This window comes from Lycorma delicatula, chromosome 13, assembly GCF_047948215.1.
Source record: "Lycorma delicatula isolate Av1 chromosome 13, ASM4794821v1, whole genome shotgun sequence".
NCBI classification, from domain to species: domain Eukaryota; kingdom Metazoa; phylum Arthropoda; class Insecta; order Hemiptera; family Fulgoridae; genus Lycorma; species Lycorma delicatula.
Window position 1 is genome coordinate 55,296,870 of NC_134467.1, and position 23,090 is coordinate 55,319,959.

Here is a 23,090-nt window from a genome sequence, read left to right on the forward strand (position 1 = left end):
CTCGGCAAACAAAAATCCAACAATTACCATGATATTGTTAATCAACTTTTACTTCATAAGAGCTATGGTATATAATATGTCTGAAAATACATTTCCTCCACTATTATTTGGAATTTGCAAAGGAATTTAAAAGGATCATGCAACCAATTGTTACTTTTTTTAACAAATGTGTCTAGAATTTCTAAAATCCTAAACATATGTAAAATATCCTTCATTGCCATCTGCAATCAGACCTGTACCTCACAGTGAAATTATTCCAGTTCCTGAGCCACCTGTGGATGTATGTTTTGAAAGCAGCGATGAAGAATCAGGCAGTACTGAAGGGCAACAATGATTTTGATTTTGAATCATCTTCAAATAAGCCACTCTTATATCACAAGGTGACTAAACCTTTAATTAATAGGTAATTAAATGACTTAGTTAGGGATTTAAATTCATCAAAAAAAAAAAAAAAGCTGAACTGTTAGGATTAAGACTGCAAGGTTGGAATTTACTTCAAAAAAATACAAAATTTCAGCCTTTTGAAGCCGGCAAAAAGAAATTTTCAGTACTTATTGATGAAAATAATTTGATTTATTGCAAAAATATATGAGCTTATGTTGCACTTAGGACAAGCTCATAAACCTGAGGACTGGCACCTTTTGATAGATTTGTCAAACAAGTATAGTTTAAAAGCAGTTCTACTACACAACGGTAACAAATATCCTTCAATACCAATCACTTATGATATTAGTATATCACTTATGAGCCCTTAGTTGAACCCCAAAAAATATTTTTACCTCCTACCCAATCAAGCTAGGACTAATGAAAAATTTTGTAAAAGCAATGAAGAAGGATAGTTGCATTCAGAAATTTCTGAATGCAAGTGAAGGAAAACTTAAAGAAGGAATATTTGTTGGTCCTCAAATAAGAGAGAGGTCAAAGATGATGTATTTAACACAATGTTAAATAATGTAGAACGTGTAGCTTGGGCTTCATTTAAAGACGTTTGCAAAATTTTTGTTGCACTTAGGACAAGCTCAGAAACCTGACGACTGGCACCTTTTGATAGATTTGTCAAACAAGTATAGTTTAAAAGCGGTTCTACTACACAACGGTAACAAATATCCTTCAATACCAATCACTTATGATATTAATTTGAAAGAGATATACGATGTGATGAAGACGTCCTTGAACAAATAAATTATAAAAAACATAGCTGAAACATATGTGGCGATTTGAAAGTTATAGCTATTTTGTTAGACTATACCAAGTACATGTGTTTTCTTTGCGATTGGGACAGCCAAGCTAGGGATAAACATTTAGTTAATAAAGAGTAGAAGAAATGAGATAACTTAACTCCAAAAGGGAAAAATATTATTCATGAGCCCTTAGTTGAACCCCAAAAAATATTTTTACCTCCTACCCAATCAAGCTAGGACTAATGAAAAATTTTGTAAAAGCAATGAAGAAGGATAGTTGCATTCAGAAATTTCTGAATGCAAGTGAAGGAAAACTTAAAGAAGGAATATTTGTTGGTCCTCAAATAAGAGAGAGGTCAAAGATGATGTATTTAACACAATGTTAAATAATGTAGAACGTGTAGCTTGGGCTTCATTTAAAGATGTTTGCAAAATTTTTCTCGGCAAACAAAAATCCAACAATTACCATGATATTGTTAATCAACTTTTACTTCATAAGAGCTATGGTATATAATATGTCTGAAAATACATTTCCTCCACTATTATTTGGAATTTTTCCCAGACAACCTTGGAGATAGTGATGAACACAGTGAATGTTTCTAGAGACATTTTGGTGATGGAAAGCTGTCTATAAAGGGAAATGGAATACTAACATGCTAGTCGATTACTGTTGGATATTAATTTGGGATGTGCTTGAGGCTATTTATAACAGAAAAACATCAGTGAAATCATTCTAACATAGGTATGGCCATGCAAAATTATAAATTTTACAGATTTTAACTATATTTTCCTTTCATTTTTTTTTGAAGCGTAATTTACTTAAAACTAAGGGCGATAGAAAAATTCTATTTACAGTTCTGTATTGTATGCAAAAATGAAATTCAAGAAATGGTATCACACTTGGAGAAACATTAAAAAATTTTTTTTTTTGCCTATCAGTGTAATCATAATATTGCTACTCCTGAGCACAACTGTTCTATTCCTTTAGCCCATGAACATGAGTTACATATCTTAGGCATTTTATGGAACAATTCTACAGACACATTTACTCAATCTATTGATACTAAAAGAATTATTCTCACTATTATTGCAGGAATATTTGACCCATTAGGTCTAATTGGTCCTATTGTTTTCTATCATAAATGTTTTATGCTATCTTTAATGCAACTTAAAATTGATTGGGATGATAGATTACTCACAATGATGTTACCTCAACGATGTAAATTATACAATCAGTTGCACTTAATTGATTTAATTAAGATGATTCGTCTAATTAAATTCATCGATGGTGCTGAGGTTAATTCAATCTAAATACATGGATTTTCAGATGCCTCCATAAAAGATTACAGTCGTACATTCAAACTCTTATTTTCTAATCAAACAATTTTGTGTAATTTACTTTGTTCCAAATCAAGACCTACTTCTTTAAAGCAAATAACACTACCAAGGTTTGAATTATCTGGTTCTTTACTACTCTCACATTTATTAGAGAAGGTAATAAATGCTCTGAATAAACATATTCATGAAATACATTTGTATTCAGATGCAACATTAGCATTCTCCTGGATTTATGAACGTTCATTTGCTTGGAAGGTATTTATAAGTAATAGAATTAGTACTATTACTAGGTACTATTACTAAGTAATAGAATTACTATATTTCTTAGAAAAGTTTTTACATAATATAAACAAAAAAGAAAAATTATTTTTTGGGCATGTGAAAAATTTGTAAAAATAAAATTTGCTGTTAAAAAATAAAAAAAAAAGTGGAAATTACACAACTATTGACAGAAATAAAATAAATTTAAAAGATTATTTCAAAGTTGCCAATAAAATAACTGTTCAACATTATGCAACACTGGATTTTAAATCATTCTTGAGGTACATTAAGTATATCGGGTACAGCAAACTGCGCTATCGTTATCGAAGTCTTTCTGTGAATTTCACTTTGAATGTAATCGGTCTGTCATTGAAGTAATGCCATACTTATTTACAATAGAGAAATACGCTGATATGGGGTGAATGTAATGGTAATGCTACAGCTGCTGTTGTAGAATATGAAATACGTTTTCTGAATCACAGGATTGCAGTATCAAAACAATTAACGTGAATTTTCGCAATCTTCAGGAAACTGGTTCACTACCTATTATTCGTATCAGCTACAAATGATCTAACCGACACGATGCTGTTATTGATAAAATTATTATTGAAGCAATTCATTGCAGTCCAGGCATCATGTACGGCACCTTTCTAAGTGGACCGGAGCTTCACATTTGATGGTTTGGAAGACATTTAAAAAACAAGTTTTATCCTTATAATAAACAACCACTTCAACATCTACAGCCAGAGATGGTCTGATTCACATACAGTTCTACAACTGATGGAATACAAATTGACAACTCTACAAGTACGTTTTATTTGCTGACGAAGCAAATTTCACTTGAGATGGTGTCAACAACTTATGAAATGAGCTTACAGAGGCAAAAGTAAATCATGGAACGGTGAAAAACAATGTTCAACACAGAATTAGCATCAGTGTATGGTACAACCATTTTCATAACCAGCTGTTTTGACTGTTCATATAACCTGGCCGCTTAATGCTGAGGTCTATTTACATCCTCAGGTGTACCTAAGATGTTACTCTGCCAATGAGACACAAAGTGTAGCACGATGGTGCACCTCCCCACTTTTCTAATGCTGTTTCAACTCACTTAAATCATCATTTCTCTGAAAAATGGATTGGTTGTGGAGATCCACATTCCTGGTGACCAAGATAGTCTGATCTAACACAGTTAGAATTTTGCGTCTGAGGATGATTAAAAAAGATTTTGTATGAAACAAAAATACATTCTCGTGAGGGATAAATTGTCCACATTATGGATGCAGCTGAGTCGCTTAAGGACAACTGAAGAACAAAAAGAGCAACAAAAACAGTATAGAAAGAAGCATGCAAAAAAATGTGTTGAAAATGGTGGGCTCATTTTTGAACATTTATTACAAATCGGTATGTATAATGCACTAGTAAACTTGATCTAGTGTACTGTTTCTAAATAAAATTCAAATTGTTCTAACTTTTTTTGTTTTATTCAACTTATCTTACACTATTTCACATAGAATTAAATTCTCTACACGCTTTGTTTAAAAGTTTTCTATGTTTATTACCCGTTTAATAAAGTTATTGTATACTCCACATAAAAAAACAGGGTCTTTACTTCTAATTTATGGGATTTCAACAAACAACCCCCCCCCCCCCTCATGGCCAATTAAAATAAGGGTGATATGTATGACATCATGTAAATAAGATGTAGTCTTGTACAGAATCTGGCTGACCTTTCCTGACTCGTGTGGTTAATTGAACCCCAATCACGAAAGTATACCATATTCACTGTCTAGCATTCAAATCAATATAAAAGAGATTAACTATTATAAGGATTAGAACCTCAAAACCTTCGACTTCAAAAATCAACTATTAAACAACTGATCTGTGACAATGATTTAACCATTAGACCAGCCCGTCGGGCTAATAAACATATTGTTGCGTGTTCCCGGCGATCAAGATATTGAGAGATTAAAAATTTTAAATGATTCTATAATTATAAGTTATTAATTTAAGAACATAAATAAAATAAGACAAATCAATAACAATAGTAGTGACAACAGTAATAATAATAAAAAACCACAATAATAAACAAATAATAAATTTAAAAACCTGATACCTAAATTAATCGATTAACTTGTTTTTATTTATTTGATTTCAGGTTATTAATAATTTCAGAAAAAATTGACAAATTTATGGATGTAATCTCATATTTCTCTTTAAGGCAATGGGAATTTTCTGATAAAAATACACAGGATTTATGGCACTCATTAGATGAGAGAGACAAAGAAATTTTTCCATTTAATTCAAAAGATCTTAAACGGGAAAAATATATTAATATTTATATGCGTGGAATTAGACAATATCTAATAAAAGATGATTTGTCAACAATTCCAGAAGGAATAAAAAGGTTTCACACTTCCCTATTCCTGAGATGGTGTAAAGAGTACAATTATAACTGATCTGAATAAAGTCATTATTAATTTAAAATGTTTAACTTATCATATCAATAAACTGAACCAAATTGTGTAATTACTATAAAAAAATATATATACTTTAACATATATTCATATGCTTTTATGACAACCTTTAGTTTGAAGTCTGATTAAAAAAAAAGAAGTTGCTTACAATTTGGTTTTGTTTATCATTGTAGAAGTTAAATTTTTACAGAAAGACTGCTTGACTTGAGTTACTGATGAAGGTTGAAAACTTTTTCAAGTTTTTAAAAAAAAAATTTATTATGCAATTTCATTCAGTTTGTCGTTTAAAGTTACAATTTTAAATTAATATTTTTGCTGTCATAAACAAAAACGTAGAAAAAAATTATCTATTAAATGTTCCAGGGATTAAGGAGAAGAAAAGTGTATTAACATTTTTATACATTATATTGGTTAATTTTTACATTAAGGTCATCCAGTTTGTTCTATTAAAAAATAAATTTTTTTTGTTATAAAATATTCTGCTGTATAACATGGTCTTCAATGTAATCATTGTTACTTTGTTTATTTTCTTTATGCTGTTTAAAATATTCTGCTCATAGTATAGTTAGTTATATTTGTATATTTTTTGTTGAATACTGAAGTTATATCCAATTATTCTTTGTAAACTTAAAAAAACTTTCAAATAGATGCTGTCTTTGCCTCTAACATTGTAATTCAGAGATTTTAGTTTTAATGAAGTAATAATTAAATATACTGAAATGAAACGACTAGCACTAGATAGGGAATCTTGGAGAGCTGCATCAAATGACTGAAGACAAAAAAAAATAATTAAAACTACCTATTTTGTATTTTTTATAAGTAGTTTTTTGTTTCAATTTGTTTTTTGTTTAATTTTACACAGTAGGTGTTAAGCCATTAGCATATGCTTTGTATTAGATTAAATAAAATGAAGAATCTAACATATTTAAGTTCGTTTTTAATGAACAATTAATGAAAAATGCTTAGCAAACACTTAATGAACAATTAAGCGTACAGATTAATTTTTGAGATTAAAGATGGTCATGACTACACTTGTTATAATTTTCACAAACAGGGAATTCATTTAAAACTATGTAATTATTATTTTGTTCTGATTTCAGTGGTTAAAATTAATTTTTTTTTTATTCCGCCTAGTTATTTATATAAGTAAAAATATTTCAAGGGTTAGTTTAAAATCTCCCAGATGTGTATACGATCACTTTTTATTATAGTTTCACAATCAAATTTTTATGGTTAACCCGCATGAGTATTCTCAAAACTATTGCTAATGTCAACAGGCAGCTGTCAGTAGCTGTTTAACTGTATCTGATTTTTCATATGTTAGCTGCTTGGGAATTAAAAAAATTAAACCTTTGAAATTTTAAATCGATCTTTTAAGACTATTCAGTATATTTGTAGAACAGATTTTTAGTTGACTGCAGTACAGTTTAATTACAAATAGAATTTATAAAAACCTTCCACTGTTATCTACTTAACAACTTGAAATTTTAATTTGGTTTTTTACATGCAAAATAACACAATGTAATATTACAGTGTGTAATGATGTCATTTCTTAGATGTGATTTATCTATTTTCATATTATTTTTAGTGAAACATTTTCATAAAAATGTAACCCGATAAATTTAAAGCCGGTGTTTATCAATGTTTGATTAACAGTTACACACATCTCAGGAACGGTCGAACTGAGAATGTACAAGACTACACTTCATTTACACTCATACATATCATCCTCATTCATCCTCTGAAGAATTATCTAAACGGTAGTTACCGGGGGCTAAACAGGAAAAAGAAAAAAAGGTACTAAGTACTAGCTGCATGTGGGCATCTAATCGATAAGCTATTACAATTATCTATCAGTTTATTTATTACTAATTTAAATGTTTGTTAAGTTTACTACTTTCTATTAATCATATCTTTTTATCAGTTTTAAAAAGTGCCGTTTTAAATTTATTGATTCTTGATCTTATCGCAAATACGGTTATGTTGTTGGCATTAAATAAGTAAGGTATTTATAAATTCTGAGTTTCTTGTACTTAACCAGCGATTTGAATTAAATAGTTTAAATTAAAATATACTTTGATAATATAAATTAACCAGCAGGCATGCAAAATTACCAGTATTTTAAAGAAAATCAGTTACTGTATTAATTTTACAACTAAAAACAAATTATATAAAATCATGAAATACAATTCATATTGTATTATAGATATACAGTTTGAAAAACACATGAAAATAATATGAAATTTATAAAGAAAGGATATGTATTGTTATATTTTTTTTTTTTTTTGTCTTCAGTCATTTGACTGGTTTGATGCAGCTCTCCAAGTTCCCTATCTAGTGCTAGTCGTTTCATTTCAGTATACCCTCTACATCCTACATCCCCAACAATTTGTTTTACATACTCCAAACGTGGCCTGCCTACACAATTTTTCCCTTCTACCTGTCCTTCCAATATAAAAGCGACTATTCCAGGATGCCTTAGTATGTGGCCTATAAGTCTGCCTCTTCTTTTAACTATATTTCTCCAAATGCTACTTTCTTCATCTATTTGCCGCAATACCTCTTCATTTGTCACTTTATCTACCCATCTGATTTTTAACATTCTCTTATAGCACCTTTTAGCATCTTTTCTTCTCAGATACTCCGATTGTCCAAGTTTCACTTCCATATAAAGCGACGCTCCAAACATATACTTTCAAAAATCTTTTCCTGACATTTAAATTAATTTTTGATGTAAACAAATTATATTTCTTACTGAAGGCTCGTTTAGCTTGTGCTATTCGGCATTTTATATCGCTCCTGCTTCGTCCATCTTTAGTAATTTTACTTCCCAAATAACAAAATTCTTCTACCTCCATAATCTTTAAAGTTTTGCAGTCAACGAGTTGATTTCTAAATCTTTGCTTAACCATGATACAATCTATCTGATACCTTGCAGTATCGCCTGGCTTTTTCCAAGTGTATATTCTTCTATTATGATTTTTAAACTGGGTGTTGGCAATTACTAAATTATACTTTGTGCAAAACTCTATAAGTCGGTCCCCTCTTTCATTCCTTTTGCCCAGCCCGTATTCACTCACTATATTTCCTTCCTTGCCTTTTCCAATGCTTGCATTCCAATCTCCAACTATTATTAAATTTTCATCTCCTTTTACGTGTTTAATTGCTTCATCAATCTCTTCGTATTCTACCTCATCATCATCATGGGCGCTTGTAGGCATATAGACGTTAACAATCGTTGTCGGTTTAGGTTTTGATTTTATCCTTATTACAATGATTCTATCGCTATGCGTTTTGAAATACTCCACTCTCCTCCCTATCTTCTTGTTCATCACGAAACCTACTCCTGCTATTCCTGCTACTCCTCCTATTGTTATATTAATATTATTATATTATATGATTAAGTATTGTGGCAAATAGATGAAGAAAGAAGCATTTGGAAAAATATAGTTAAAAGAAGAGACAGACTTATAGGCCACATACTAAGGCATCCTGGAATAGTCGCTTTAATATTGGAAGGACAGGTAGAAGGGAAAAATTGTGTAGGCAGACCACGTTTTGGAATATGTAAAACAAATTGTTAGGGATGTAAGATGTAGGGGGTATAGCGAAATTAAACGACTAGCACTAGATAGGGAATCTTGGAGAGCTGCATCAAACCAGTCAAATGACTGGTTTCATTACAAAAAAAAGATACTAAATGAAAAAATATATTATTTTCTCATTAAAATATACATAAATATTTATATATAATATTTAGACAAGACAAAATAATCTTTGATAGCTTCTACAGTAAATTATTTATATAAGTATCTCTAAAAAATGGTTTAGAAGAACGATTTTGATGTAATTTGAAAGCGAGTAATAATTTTTAATATTTTAGTTTATCATGTTTCATTGTGTTAATCGGTGAATTAAGTGTTAGATATTTAATGTTTTAGATAGATCTATAATAAAAGAAATACTAACTTTGACATGCAGCTGTAAAATAAAAACAAGATGTATTTAGAAAACAGAAAATATAAATATTATTATTCTAAATATTTAGATATATCTAAATATTATAAATATTAGATATATCTATTATATTCTAAATATTTAGAAAACAGAATGTATTTAGAAAACTTAACAATCATGTTAGGAACTCATAGCCATCGCTGAAACCTTTTGTAAAACTTTTCATTTTATATTTGTAATTTATTAACCGTAAATACTTCCATTCCTTCATACATTCACGCCCGTAATTTAAAAAAAATTTTAATGTTTGTTATTTTATGTTTTATAAATTAATGATGATGTTCTTTTATTTTTTTATAGGGTGGATTTCATTATGTTTTACCATTTATTTTTGTTCTTTCTTCAACCGCTATTGAATATACAACTGCACTTTTCTTTTGTTATATTAATTTTGAAGCTGAATTTGAAAAAATGGAAAATATTTTTATAATAAACGTAATTCTAGCAGGTAGTATAAAAACTAGTTTAAATATTAAACATATAATAAGAGTGTTGAAGGAGATATTTGCCACCAACATTTTTCGGGGTAAAAATAGGCGCAAAATGTTTGGCTGCATAAATTTTGTGTTCGCTTTAACAATTTCAACCATATCTCAAACTTTTTTATCAATGTATTTAAACGAATGGGGAATCATTTTGTTCATAATAAAATGCTTAAAATTTTATCTAATAAAACACAATTCGATAAAACTAACGCTATTTGTATAATGATTATTTTAATTCAATAAAATACGTACAATAAATTACTTTTATTCGATAAAGCTCTTTGCAGACCTATTAACGATTAAAAAATGTAAATGGCCACCGATTTGGAATTTTCAAAGGTAAAACTTAAGGGTGGAGTATCCCCATTAATTTAAGGAAAATTTACAAAAACCGCCAAACTTTTTCCTGTTTTTCTGAAAGCCTAAAGTCTGCTCAAAATAACGGTGTAATTACTGTTTCAGTAAATGTTTAATTTTATCCAAAAAATTATAATTTGACAAAAAAAATATTAACACAAAAAACCTCTTATGAATCAAAGAATGAGGTTTTATCTCTTATTTAACGCTAAATTTAATAATGGGGCAAGAGAACTCTAATTTATGACCATCTCCATCCTGCATTTTCACTTAAACACATTTTTTAAGGAACGGTTGAGGTTGAATGCTAATTATGTATAATGAAAATATTTCATTTACCTACAGGAATCGCATTATAAAATATCAGCTTTATATGATTTACAGGAAAAACATTTTTTTTCAGGTATACTCCTCTCTTAAATTGTGTTGGGATATGTGTATCAAATTTCATTAAAATATCTAAATTTGTTCTTAAAGTATATAATTATTTTTTATTGAAAAATTACAAAATGAAGTGAATCAAGGTACTTGTTCATGTGAATGTTTTTGTTTAGTTTCATATCCCGAATCAGTCCCTTAAGTTTGGCCAATTCCTCCTTGGACACCCTATAATATATATACATAACTATTTTTTTTGAAAATTTAAATAATCGATTAACATAATTACCTAATGATTAGTGTGCTAATTAAATTCAATATTAACTGATAACCTAATCACTAAAACACAGTAAAACTTAACCAAAATCGATTTTACGGGATCCCGCATCATCAGCCGGTATACAATTATATAATTGCATAAACAAATTTTTTAAAAAACCTAGATTTATACTCAAATTATTACTCGTTCCAGTAATAGTTGTGGAGTTATGTTTTCATCGTAACAAATTTTAGTGTTATAATACTGGTAATGTAAGTTTTTTCTAAATTTTTAGGTTTTTAATATTTGATTAATGTAATTATAACATTTTATTCCAATCGATAATGCGGGATCCCGCGATCGATTTTGGTGTTAAGTTTTTTAAGCTTTTGCTTATCTGTTACTGAGTTTTGGTGGTTAGGTTTTCATTTAATATACGTATATTTTTTATCGGAAATTCTAATAATTTATTAATATATTGACAATTGTGTTTATAAAACTTAACATTTTATGAAATATAAACCGCCAAAACCAAAGTTGCACTTAAAATATTCCAATAATCGATTTTCTTTCTTTCGCAGTAATCGATCCTGCATCTTCATATTTTAATATTATTATAAATTAAATACAATCTGAAGATGCTGGATCCCACGATAATTGATTATTGGAATTAATACGGTACGTACAACTTGTCTACTATATTTTGGCGGTTTATAAACCATATAGACCGTGTAATAATATTATAACCGTAAACCATATAATATTGGTTAAAATACGGATGATATATCACGTTAACTAGATATTTTAGCAGCTCATTCATTACATGTAAAAATAAAAATAAAAGCTGACAACATGGTTGTAGGACTTTCCCGTCACGCGGCTTTACACAAACATACACAACTTAATTAAAAATATTAATCAATTTATTTAAATATAGTATTTTTTATTTAATTAAATGATTCTAACTAAAACGCGCGCGCATACCTGATTTCATTCGCGCGGGTGTGGCGGTACTAGCAGCCACTTAAAATATCATTAATTCTATCGCTCACCTGTGACGTTACAACATAGTTAGTGACAGAGCTAAACAGAAAAAGACTTCAGTACGACTACAGTAGTTGTACATCAGCGGTACACTAGCGGTTCTTGTGGTGAGAACGGATACTAATGACACACCAACCCGCTTAGTCGCTAGTTTATTTAAAATATATTTTAGAGCGGGGTGCGATTTTGGATAACTTTTTTTGGAAATATTATTTTTTAAGTAGCAAATGGGCCTAAGAAAAATAAGACCTTCATCAGTGGAAATCTCGAGATACTGAGTGCGACCTAGTTGCAAGCTTACCCCCTTGACATTTTAAATTGAAAATTTAACGGCATCAGTGCCCCGTATATAGAAGTAAACCAAACACGTACAAGTACATTCCAAGATTCGGAAAATTTCTACCCGGTTTTTCGGGTTCCTTAGGTGTCAAAACGTAAAAATCCGGTGAAAACCGCATATGCCCAAATCGGACAGATTGCCGTACTTTCCCTCTACAGTATATGTCTACTGCAGCGCTAGGCAGGAAAATAAAAGTACATGTAAACATACGTCCGGAAACGCTGCGTTAACGAGTTAACGGCTAGCGAAAAATTTCGCTCGTATTTCATCTCCTCCGGTGAAATGAAGCCATACATTAATTCTTGGGACGCAAAAATGTAAGCTATTTGATGGTTTCATATGAAATTCAATCTGAAAAATTGAAAAAAAATGAGTCCGAGAACCGTAACTTTTGTAGTTCTTTTTAGAAAAACGCAAAAAACGGTAGTCGAAGAACGGACATTCTTGGTCTAACTTTTAACATCTTTTTTAAATTGCCAATAAACAGATAAAACTTGTACGAAATTTAATTCTAAAGAGAATAGTAAATAAAGCAAACAGAAAGCGAGTAACAATTAAATAAAATGAACTTTTATTTAGAGCGATACAAAGCTACATTTAACGGAAAAATGATTTTTAACGTAAAAAGTTGATAAAATTTACAATAAATTTTCGAAAATTTATTGTAAAAATGTTATAAAATTTTCACGATTGTGGATCGGTCGTGTTGCTTTAGTTCATCGGGGCTGTTCTTTAACGTCACAAAAGCATCGGTAATACGGTCAAGTAACTTCTATCGGGTATTTACTTTCAATTTATAAACATTACACTTCATCCAACCCCATACTCAAAAATCCATTGGCGTAAGATCTGGTGATCTGGGTGGCGAGGGTTGTGTACCGTCTCGATCGATCAATTTATCTGGGAATTGCTGATTTAATTAGGCGGAAAAAATACGAAAGAAATGTGGAGACGATTTGAAAAAAGTCACGCGTTCAGATTAATTGTTAACATATAATCGATTTCACAAAGCGGTCGATAAGGTTAGAATAAGAATAAATCAACCGGGTGATAGTTTTTTACGTATTTGTGGGAAGCTTGTAGGCGAAAACGGTAAAAACTTAACAACATCAGAATTGGTTAATTTCGCGGGCGCCTTTCTATTTGACGAGATACAAAATATAATAAACGGGAAAGAAGTGGCCAGAACGGGAAATGCAGGTGTGACCTCTAAAATGAAAAACGCAATTTCAATGACAAATTCTTTAATTCCATTACCTGAATTAGGCGGATGGGTTAAGGATACAAATAAAATTGATACGAACTACGATAGTAATTTTAGTTTTTGTATACCGTTATCGATGTCGATAGGTTTCGCTGAAGCCTGTAAAAAAATAATCGTAAACAATAGGCAGGAGTTTTATTCTTGAAACGTAGTCGAGATGATGTGAAACCGATACCGGCTAGAGTTTCATATCGTAAATCTACACTAGAAATAACAGAAATCGCACGGGTTATACCGTATTTAAAGGCGGGGTCTCAATATCTATTGGAATCGCTCGATAAAGAAAAACGAAGAGTTGCGTATGCCGTTTAGAATTTGGGAACTTTCTCGAAAATCCAACAATTCCTCAAACAAAATCTGTGGCGTGGAACGTGAAAACATCATCACAATTAGACAAACCGCGATACGTTATTGCGGGTTTTCAAACCGATAGGATAAATAAAGCTACAAGGGACGCGTCAGAATTTGATTCGTGTAATGTGAAAAATATTGAAGTATTCATAAATTCAAATCGTTATCCGTACGAGGATTTAGAAGGGAATCGAAAGATGATGTTTAAGATGTTTATAGACTTTCAAAAATCATATTATAAAAAGATCGATTCGCCGTACACGTTTTCAGATTGTAAAAACAAATATCCGTTGTACGCGATCGATTGTTCGAGACAAGATGAATCGGTTAAAATAGGCGTTATCGATTTGAAAATTAAAACCGAAACAGAAAGAGAACTTTACACCTAATACAATAGCGGATTGTTTATTAATTTATGAAAATATAGTTTCTTACTCACAATTAACAGTGAAAAAGTAGTAAAATACGAGACAAACGAAGAGTCACAGGCTGTAACCTGAGTAACTGTTAGATAATTTTAACACATTTTTTTGCGTTTGCAGTTAAATTTCACGATGAAAGAGTGGATTCAATGAAAATATAATAGTAAAACACCACTGATTTTTTTGATGAGAAGTTATTATTTAATATATCGAAAATCCCTGAAAAAAATACGTCCACATACATCATTTTGACCTTTGACCCCCTTAATTTTTGGGGAAATAAAATTTGAAACCCGTGTTTTAATACGTATTTTACAGTGAATGCACTCTTTCAGCTTGAAAATTTAACGAAAAACAGGAAGTAATTGTGGAGGGGTGGTCTCCCTTTAATTTTCCAGCTTTCTGATGACGGGGTCAAGGTCGAATTGATGCCGTATGTGGACATATTATACTACTGCTACAATCTTCGCTGATGCAGCTTTGAAACCCCGGGTCAAAGAAATATTTTAATCTTCTGATAAGAATTTAATCCTTCACCCTTTTATTTATTTACATCAGGCCGAAACCGATTATTTGTTGAAAAAATTAAGTTTTTTTATACGTAGCGCTGATAGACCTACATAATTTTTGTGATTACGCATATTCATTAACTCAGCGATTTTACAACGCCCAGCACATGATTTTACTTTTCAGGTTGATCTGAGGTAGCATTAAAATTTCTGTAGTAATTATTAGAAGAAAAAAGAAGCTTTTCACTTCATTTAAATATTTACAGATACTAAAAAATAATTATGTATATTTTACAGAAAATTCTCATCAGGCCGATAAGTACTCACTTATAGGGTCACTTTTAGAACGATAGTAATTCTTTTCCAGTATTATTATGCTTTTCATTGTAATTTTCATCTCAACCACTTCTTTTGCAACGAATTTAACTAAAATTCAAGATCACTGCATAACCAACCAACCAGATTTTTTTTTAAATTTAAATTTGAATTTTTATTTAAATTTTTCTCAGAAATTACGTTTTTATCACGAATATTAAAAGCATGGAGCGCCCTTCATTGTATTACATAGAAAATTATGAATGAAATGATTATAAAATATAATTAATACAATAAAGGGAGCCCCATGCGCCCTTTTATTATTCGTGATATAAATGGAAAAGAAATTTTGGATCTCATAGGTTATACGACCTATATATATATATATATATATATATATATATATAAATTTATATAATAAATAAATCTAAAAGTATAAATACAATCTAACCTAACTTACCTACGCTCGCTTCGCTCGATAGTCATGGTTAGCGAGAGAAGCAAGGGTAGGTTAAGTTTTGTGGGTTTTATATATATATATATATATATATATATATATTATTTGGTTATCTCATAACCGTAATTGGACAAATATTTATGGACAGATATTTATTTATTGGATATTTATAGTGGGGGTCGTATAACTCATGAGACCCGAAATTTTGTTAATAAATTCCTTCAATATGTATTATTATAAATATATGTTCACATAAAAGTAAAATCACTACCGTCAGTAGAAAACAGATGTAAAGATCATCATTATCAATAAAAAACGTTATTTGAATTTATTCAAAGAGTTTATTATAAAGATCTATTCTTGATTTAATATGAAAGTAAAATTATTTTTATTTTTTTCATGCATCTTTAAACAAAAGCGTATTTTTAATTTTTTTAAAATATTTTTTGAGAACGCTATTAGTGATTTACTGTAGATGTATTATAACTAATTGTGAAAATATTTAATGGCCACCATTTTGACAGGGTTGTTGTAGTCCGAAATTTTTACCCCAAAATTCTTGTTTCTTTTTAGAGCATGGGTGTTTGGTAATCTAATACCGAAATTTAAATCGTTTTGAGATTGGAGCATTTACTAAATTTTATTTTATACTCGTATACTTATTTTTTAGTTTTGATTGTTGAACAGTTATGTAAGAGGTACTGAAGATTATTTCTTTAATTATCTCTAAAAAAAGGCATTAAATGACCGCCATTTTTATTAGACTTCACGTTGCCTGATTGCTTTATGTAAAGCAAACATTTTTGTTTTTCAATCCCCTTCACAATTATGTGTCATAATCCTATTGCTGAATTTAGCTTTTCTATATTTAACTGTTGAAAAGTTATTTCAGGATTGCCGTATTTTGTTAAGATTATGTATAATAGTTCCCGTAGAATTAACAGTATATTTTATGGAAACCATACTTTTATACGAATGTGACTACTGCTGCAGCGATTTTTTAATTTCTTAAATGGGTAAAGATTTAAAATTTTATAATTAATCGACTTCATATAATTTGTTTTATAAAAACACAAATGTTAAAAGACAGACTCGATAGAAGCATGCTCGGCTATAAAACCGAAAAGTCTCTGGTTTGATTCCCGGCTAGGTTTTAAAGAAAATTTTAAATAAATCAACTTCAACATAGTCAATAATACAATGCTGACGATTAAAAAAAAAATTTGTCTATTAAAAGAAGGTATCTAATTCTATTTATTAACTAACCGTGCGAAGCCGAGTAAAAATTATTTTTTATGAATATTTAGTAAAATTTAACAATACATAAAGACTTGTGTATGTAAACGAAAAATAAAACGTTATTTTGATCGAATTATAGTACATTATATTATATAGATCACGTCAGTATAAGTAACAAATATAAAAAGAAATTATATATATATATATATATATATATATATATATATACATTGGAAATTGTTTTGAGCACATATTTACGTACACGTTGAACGGGATGCAAAAAACTCATATTTTTGATTAGTATTACCAAAAATTCATCAACAGAATAATATTTTTCCTGTAAAAGAAAGATAACAAAGTTAATGAATAGAGCCCGTGCGAAGCCGGGTAGAAATTCTAATATATATTTTTTGTTAACATTTAGTATAATCTACTACTTACATTTCATTACTGTTTTTATATTATTTATTTCTATTAAAACAACACACAGTAAAACTGAAAATAAAACTGTTAAAAACGAACGTGAACGTAGGCTAACCTTTCAATCTTAAAATTCAATAATAATTTGGTTAAATTATAATAGACGTATTTAATTATTAGTAACCAAAAAACCATTAACAAGATTTTCTTAAAATTGCTACAATCATTGCTTTTTAAACGTTCTCTCAATTTTTTTACTCACTAGGACTGATTTAATTTCACCTAACCTATCTTTGCCCGAACATATGATCAAATCAAATGTGCTACATATATACGTACGGTTGCATTAATCACAGCAGTTTTTATTGATGACTATTTTTATTGTTTTTAAAAAAAATAAAAAAAATAAAGATTGTTTTTAAAAAATATTTAAAAAATATTAATATTAATATTTTTTAAAAAATATTGTTTTAAAAAAAAATAAAGATTACATTATTTTTATAAATTATAATAAAATAGTATTATAATTAAAAATTCAATTCACTCATAATTATAATAAAAATTCATAATTAAATAAAAATTATTCACATTAAAATTAAAAGTTATAAATTCAGTGAAGAAAAAGAAGATAACGAAAATCTTGTTTTCGACGTCAGTCGGTTAACGTATCTCTTTGTCGTCGCAATTACGGAGTAGTTAACTTCAAATCCGTCGTTACTTTAAAATAAAATGTAAAACTGACCAGGATTTTAAGTTAAAATTAGGGTAAGCTTATTGAATACAACATATTAATGCTAGGAATATTGTTATTTCATAGTTTCAAGTATTTTAAATTGAATTATTTAATTAAAACTTTAACGTAAATGTTTACTGCGTTTTAGTGGCACATGCCTTTGTTCAAAATTATAAAATGCAATGAAGCATAATAATTCATTTAATATTTTATCTATTTTTAATATAAATATGCATCGATTGAATTATATGATGATATATTTTGTATTATATTTTAAATTAATATGATATGTTTGATAAAAAATAGTTTTTTCTATAATGTTCCATGCTTTCATGATGACACATTCTTTCTTTTTTCTATTACAGTAATGTAATTAAACATTTTTATGTACCAACATTTTCAGATTTTTCGCTATATTTACTATTTATTTCTATAACATTTTTTTTTTGTTTTGATTGAATTTTAAAAAAAGATGATGAAATTAAATGGCTGCTACCGTACATAATGTAAGATTATTCATTGTAAGCTGTTGAAATTTTTCCTGTAATTTTATTTGATGCGAAACTGAATGTTTCATATCATATTTACTTTAATTGTTAAAGTTGTTGCAACAGAATGAAATTAAATTAATTAAATTAAATTAAGGTGTTACCTTAAATAATCCAAGATTATTTAAGGTAACATTGTAGGCAGTTGAAATTTTCTCTACAATCTTATTTGATATGAAACTGAATGTTTCATTTTCTTATATTTACAGTTGAATTGTTAAACTAGTAACAGCAGTATGAAATTACTACTTATATCAGAGACTTATTTTACAAATTATTGAGAGACTGGTAGAATTTATGCTGTTTTAAAGCAACAATTTGAATCTCTTTACTTGAGATTACATGATCACTTGTCATTCTTAAATAAACAAAATAGACTAATATTATTCAGTATTTTTTATTTGGGCATAACATAAACCATTGTTTTCTGTTATTTCTTCTGTTAAATATGAGTAATTATTAATTTTATTTCACGAGTACTTTATTAATAATTAAAAAAAAACCTTTATAAACACAATAATAATGTTATTTACAAGTTTTCTATAGTTTATATAATTTTTTTTTTCAAAATTTCTATAACTTTTAATTAATGGTAACCTGATTACTATGTAAATTTCAGAACAGATAATCATCTAAGAAGATTTTATCAAATATAATGTAAGAGTTATCAAAATTCTATATTAAACAAACAGATGTAATTTTAAACTGGATTTTAATTTTTTTATTGTTTATTATATTGTAGAACTAGCTGTAAAAAAGGTATGTAAAACATGACTATATATTGGAAAGAAGTGGAAAAAAAAAATTTCATTGATGTTTTTTGAAAAATTCCAATACCGGATCATACAATTTACTTCTCGCATTAAATAATTTTTAGGGGGATATTCTTTAAATCTGATATTTTTGTAACGATCATATTTGCTATTTTTAACTGATTGTACAACTCTATTCATTAATAAATGTTTATCTTACTGTATAGCATTGGTTTTGTTATTCGGTTAGCTTTAGAAGAGCGAGTAGTGGAGTTTTTTGGTTTTTACATATGTATTGCGCATGTTCTGTGTGTATTTAGTTGAAGTGCCTAGAAAAGTGGTCGTTTGTTGTTAGGATACAATTATACGGTTAACCCTTCAAAAGTACAGCCTGATTCTAATGATAATGATTCAAGACTGCTTGACTGTGAGTAAAATATTAGGGACGATTAGAAAGTAAGTTACACCCGGTCTATGAAAGAAAAACATATTTATAAGACATTTATATCATTTTTACATCTGTATTGCGCTTGTTCTGTGTGTGTTTAGTTGAAGTGCGTATTTACTTGCTAGTTTGTAAAAAAGAATAAAGTTAGGATGCAAATATACAGTCAGCTGATCAAAAGTCTAGCCTGATTCTAATGCAGATCCTAAATTTTAAGAAATTGTTTGTGATAATTATTCACAATCATCACCATATTTTCTAACAAGTAATAATAATTTGTTGTGATAAATATAATATAATATAACTATTGCTTCAATAATATCATCAACGTAATTTTTCTGATGAATCAATTTTTTTTTTTTTCACGTACATGTGTAACATATAAACATTTTTTCTTCATATTAAATTCAGCCTGTTTCAAAGAGTTGTTCGGTGTGATTAATAAATACACGATGTTCAGTATTAATTCCACAACGTAGTAAACATTTTTGTCAGTAACTTAGTGCTATATATATTGTTGGTTTACACATGTTGATTTATAATTATAAGATTTTATTGGAAATCATAAATCTAGTTAATTAATATTATAATTGATTATTGTTTGAGATTTATAAAATATGTTTTTTTTGTGTTTCAGATGCAGGAGGTTTCATTTAACTACTGTACTTATTTTTAAGTTATGCCATTTTCAAGCCTTTTGACCTGATTACTATATCCTGTTCAGTATAAATTAAATAGCGGTAATGTAAAATTTTATTAGCATCGTCATATTAACTAACAGTATTTTTAGATACGAATATTAGATTTTATTCGGTAATAGGCACATAGATTAATAATAAAATCATACATTTTTGTTTAACATTTTAAAATACTTTTAAAATTATTTTTATTTTTTTTTTGTTTCAGATGTAATTGTTATCATTTAAAACTCCAATCATTTCAAACATCGATGCTTTCAAGACTGCTTGACTGTGAGTAAAATACGAGAGACGACCAGAAAGTAAGTTACACCTGGTCTTAGAAACAAACATATTTATAAGACATTTATATCGTTTTTACAACTGTATTGCGCTTGTTCTGTGTTTGTTTAGTTGAAGTGCCTAGGGAAGTGTTCGTTTGTAAAAAAGAATGTAGTTAGGGTGCAAATATACGGTCAGCTGTTCAAAAGTCCGGTCTGATTCTAATGCAGATCTAAATTTAAAGAAGATGTTTGTGATGACTATTCGCTATCATCACCACATTTTTTATCAGGTAATAATAAGTTTTTTATGATAAATATTAGATAATATAACTATTGTTTCATTAATATAATGAAGATAATTTTTCTGACGAACCAATTTTTTTTTCTGGTACATGTGTTACATATAAAATCTTTTGCTTCGTATTGAATTCATCCTGTTTCAAAGAGTTGTTTGGTGTGATTAATAAATACACGATGTTCAGTATTAATTCCACAACGGTAGTAAACATTCTTAGTAAAATAGTGCTATATTTTTTGTGGGTTTACACATGTTGATTTATAATTATAAGATTTTATTGGAACATATAAGTGTAGTTAATTAATATATTATTTGATTATTATTTCAGATTTATAAAATATGTTTATTTGTGTTTCAGATGCAGGAGGTGTCATTTAAGTACTGTACTTATTTTTAAATTATGCCATTTTCAAGCCTTTCGAGCTGATTACTATATTCTGTTCAGTTCAATTTAAAGAGCGGTAATGTACAGTTTTGTTAGCATCGTCATATTAACTAACAGTATTTTTAGATACGAATATTAGATTTTATTCGGTAATAGGCACATAGATTAATAATAAAATGATACATTTTTGTTTAAGATTTTAAAATACTTTTAAAATTATTTTTATTTTTTTTTTGTTTCAGATGTAATTGTTATCATTTAACACTCTAATCATTTCAAAAATCGATGCTTTCAAGACTGCTAAACTGTGAGTGAAATACGACAGACGACCAGAAAGTAAGTTACACCTGGTCTTAGAAACAAACATATTTATAAGACATTTATATCGTTTAAACATATGTATTGCGCATCTTCTGTGTGTGTTTAGTTGTAGTGCCTAGAGAAGTGTTCATTTGTAAAAAAGAATGTAGTAAGGATGCAAATATACGGTCAGCTGCACTCACTGCACTCACTGCACTCACTCGCTCGCTGCAATCACTGTACTCACTGCACGCACTCACTGCACGCAGTCACTGCACGCACTCAATGCACGCATTCAATGCACGCACTTGATGCACGCACTCACTCACCCACTGCACCCACTCACTCACCCACTGCACCCACAGCACCCACTCACCCACTGCACCCACTCACCCACTGCACCCACTCACTCGCTGGCTCACTGCTTTGCGTTGGCCAGCTCGCCGCCTTGCTTTGCGTTGGCCAGCTCGCCGCCTTGCTTTGCGCTGGCCAGCTCGCCGCCCTGCTTTGCGTTGGCCAGCTCGCCGCCTTGCTTTGCGTTGGTCAGCTCGCCGCCTTGCTTTGCGTTGGTCAGCTCGCCGCCTTGCTTTGCGTTGGCCAGCTCGCCGCCTTGCTTTGCGTTGGCCAGCTCGCCGCCTTGCTTTGCGTTGTCCAGCTCGCCGCCTTGCTTTGCGTTGGCCAGCTCGCCGCCTTGCTTTGCGTTGGTCAGCTCGCCGCCTTGCTTTGCGTTGGCCAGCTCGCCGTCTTGCTTTGCGTTGGCCAGCTCGCCGCCTTGCTTTGCGTTGGCCAGCTCGCCGCCTTGCTTTGCGTAGGCCAGCTCGCCGCCTTGCTTTGCGTTGGTCAGCTCGCCGCCTTGCTTTGCGTTGGTCAGCTCGCCGCCTTGCTTTGCGTTGGCCAGCTCGCCGCCTTGCATTGCGTTGGCCAGCTCGCCGCCTTGCATTGCGTTGGCCAGCTCGCCGCCTTGCTTTGCGTTGGCCAGCTCGCCGCCTTGCTTTGCGTTGGCCAGCTCGCCGCCTTGCTTTGCGTTGGCAGCTCGCCGCCTTGCTTTGCGTTGGCCAGCTCGCCGCCTTGCTTTGCGTTGGTCAGCTCGCCGCCTTGCTTTGCGTTGGCCAGCTCGCCGCCTTGCTTTGCGTTGGCCAGCTCGCCGCCTTGCTTTGCGTTGGCCAGCTCGCCGCCTTGCTTTGCGTTGGCCAGCTCGCCGCCTTGCTTTGCGTAGGCCAGCTCGCCGCCTTGCTTTGCGTAGGCCAGCTCGCCGCCTTGCTTTGCGTTGGCCAGCTCGCCGCCTTGCTTTGCGTTGGCCAGCTCGCCGCCTTGCTTTGCGTTGGCCAGCTCGCCGCCTTGCTTTGCGTTAGCCAGCTCGCCGCCTTGCGTTGGCCAGCTCGCCGCACTGCACCCACTCACTCGCTGGCTCGCCGCACTGCACCCACTCACTCGCGTTGGCCAGGTCGCCGCCTTGCGTTGGCCAGCTCGCCGCCTTGCGTTGGCCAGCTCGCCGCGCTGCGTTGGCCAGCTCGCCGCCTTGCTTTGCGTTGGCCAGCTCGCCGCCTTGCTTTG

General features: G+C 30.9%; 1 long non-coding RNA gene across 1 annotated transcript in view; it reads left to right on the forward strand.

The window, feature by feature from the left end:
- The window catches only part of LOC142333829 (uncharacterized), an 85,506-nt gene extending 80,154 nt beyond the window's left edge, over window positions 1-5,352 (forward strand). Inside the window, exon 6 of the long non-coding RNA XR_012758716.1 lies at window positions 4,939-5,352. This is a non-coding gene — a long non-coding RNA (uncharacterized LOC142333829). The remainder of the gene's footprint in view (window positions 1-4,938) is intronic.
- The last annotated feature ends 17,738 nt before the right edge of the window (window positions 5,353-23,090 follow it).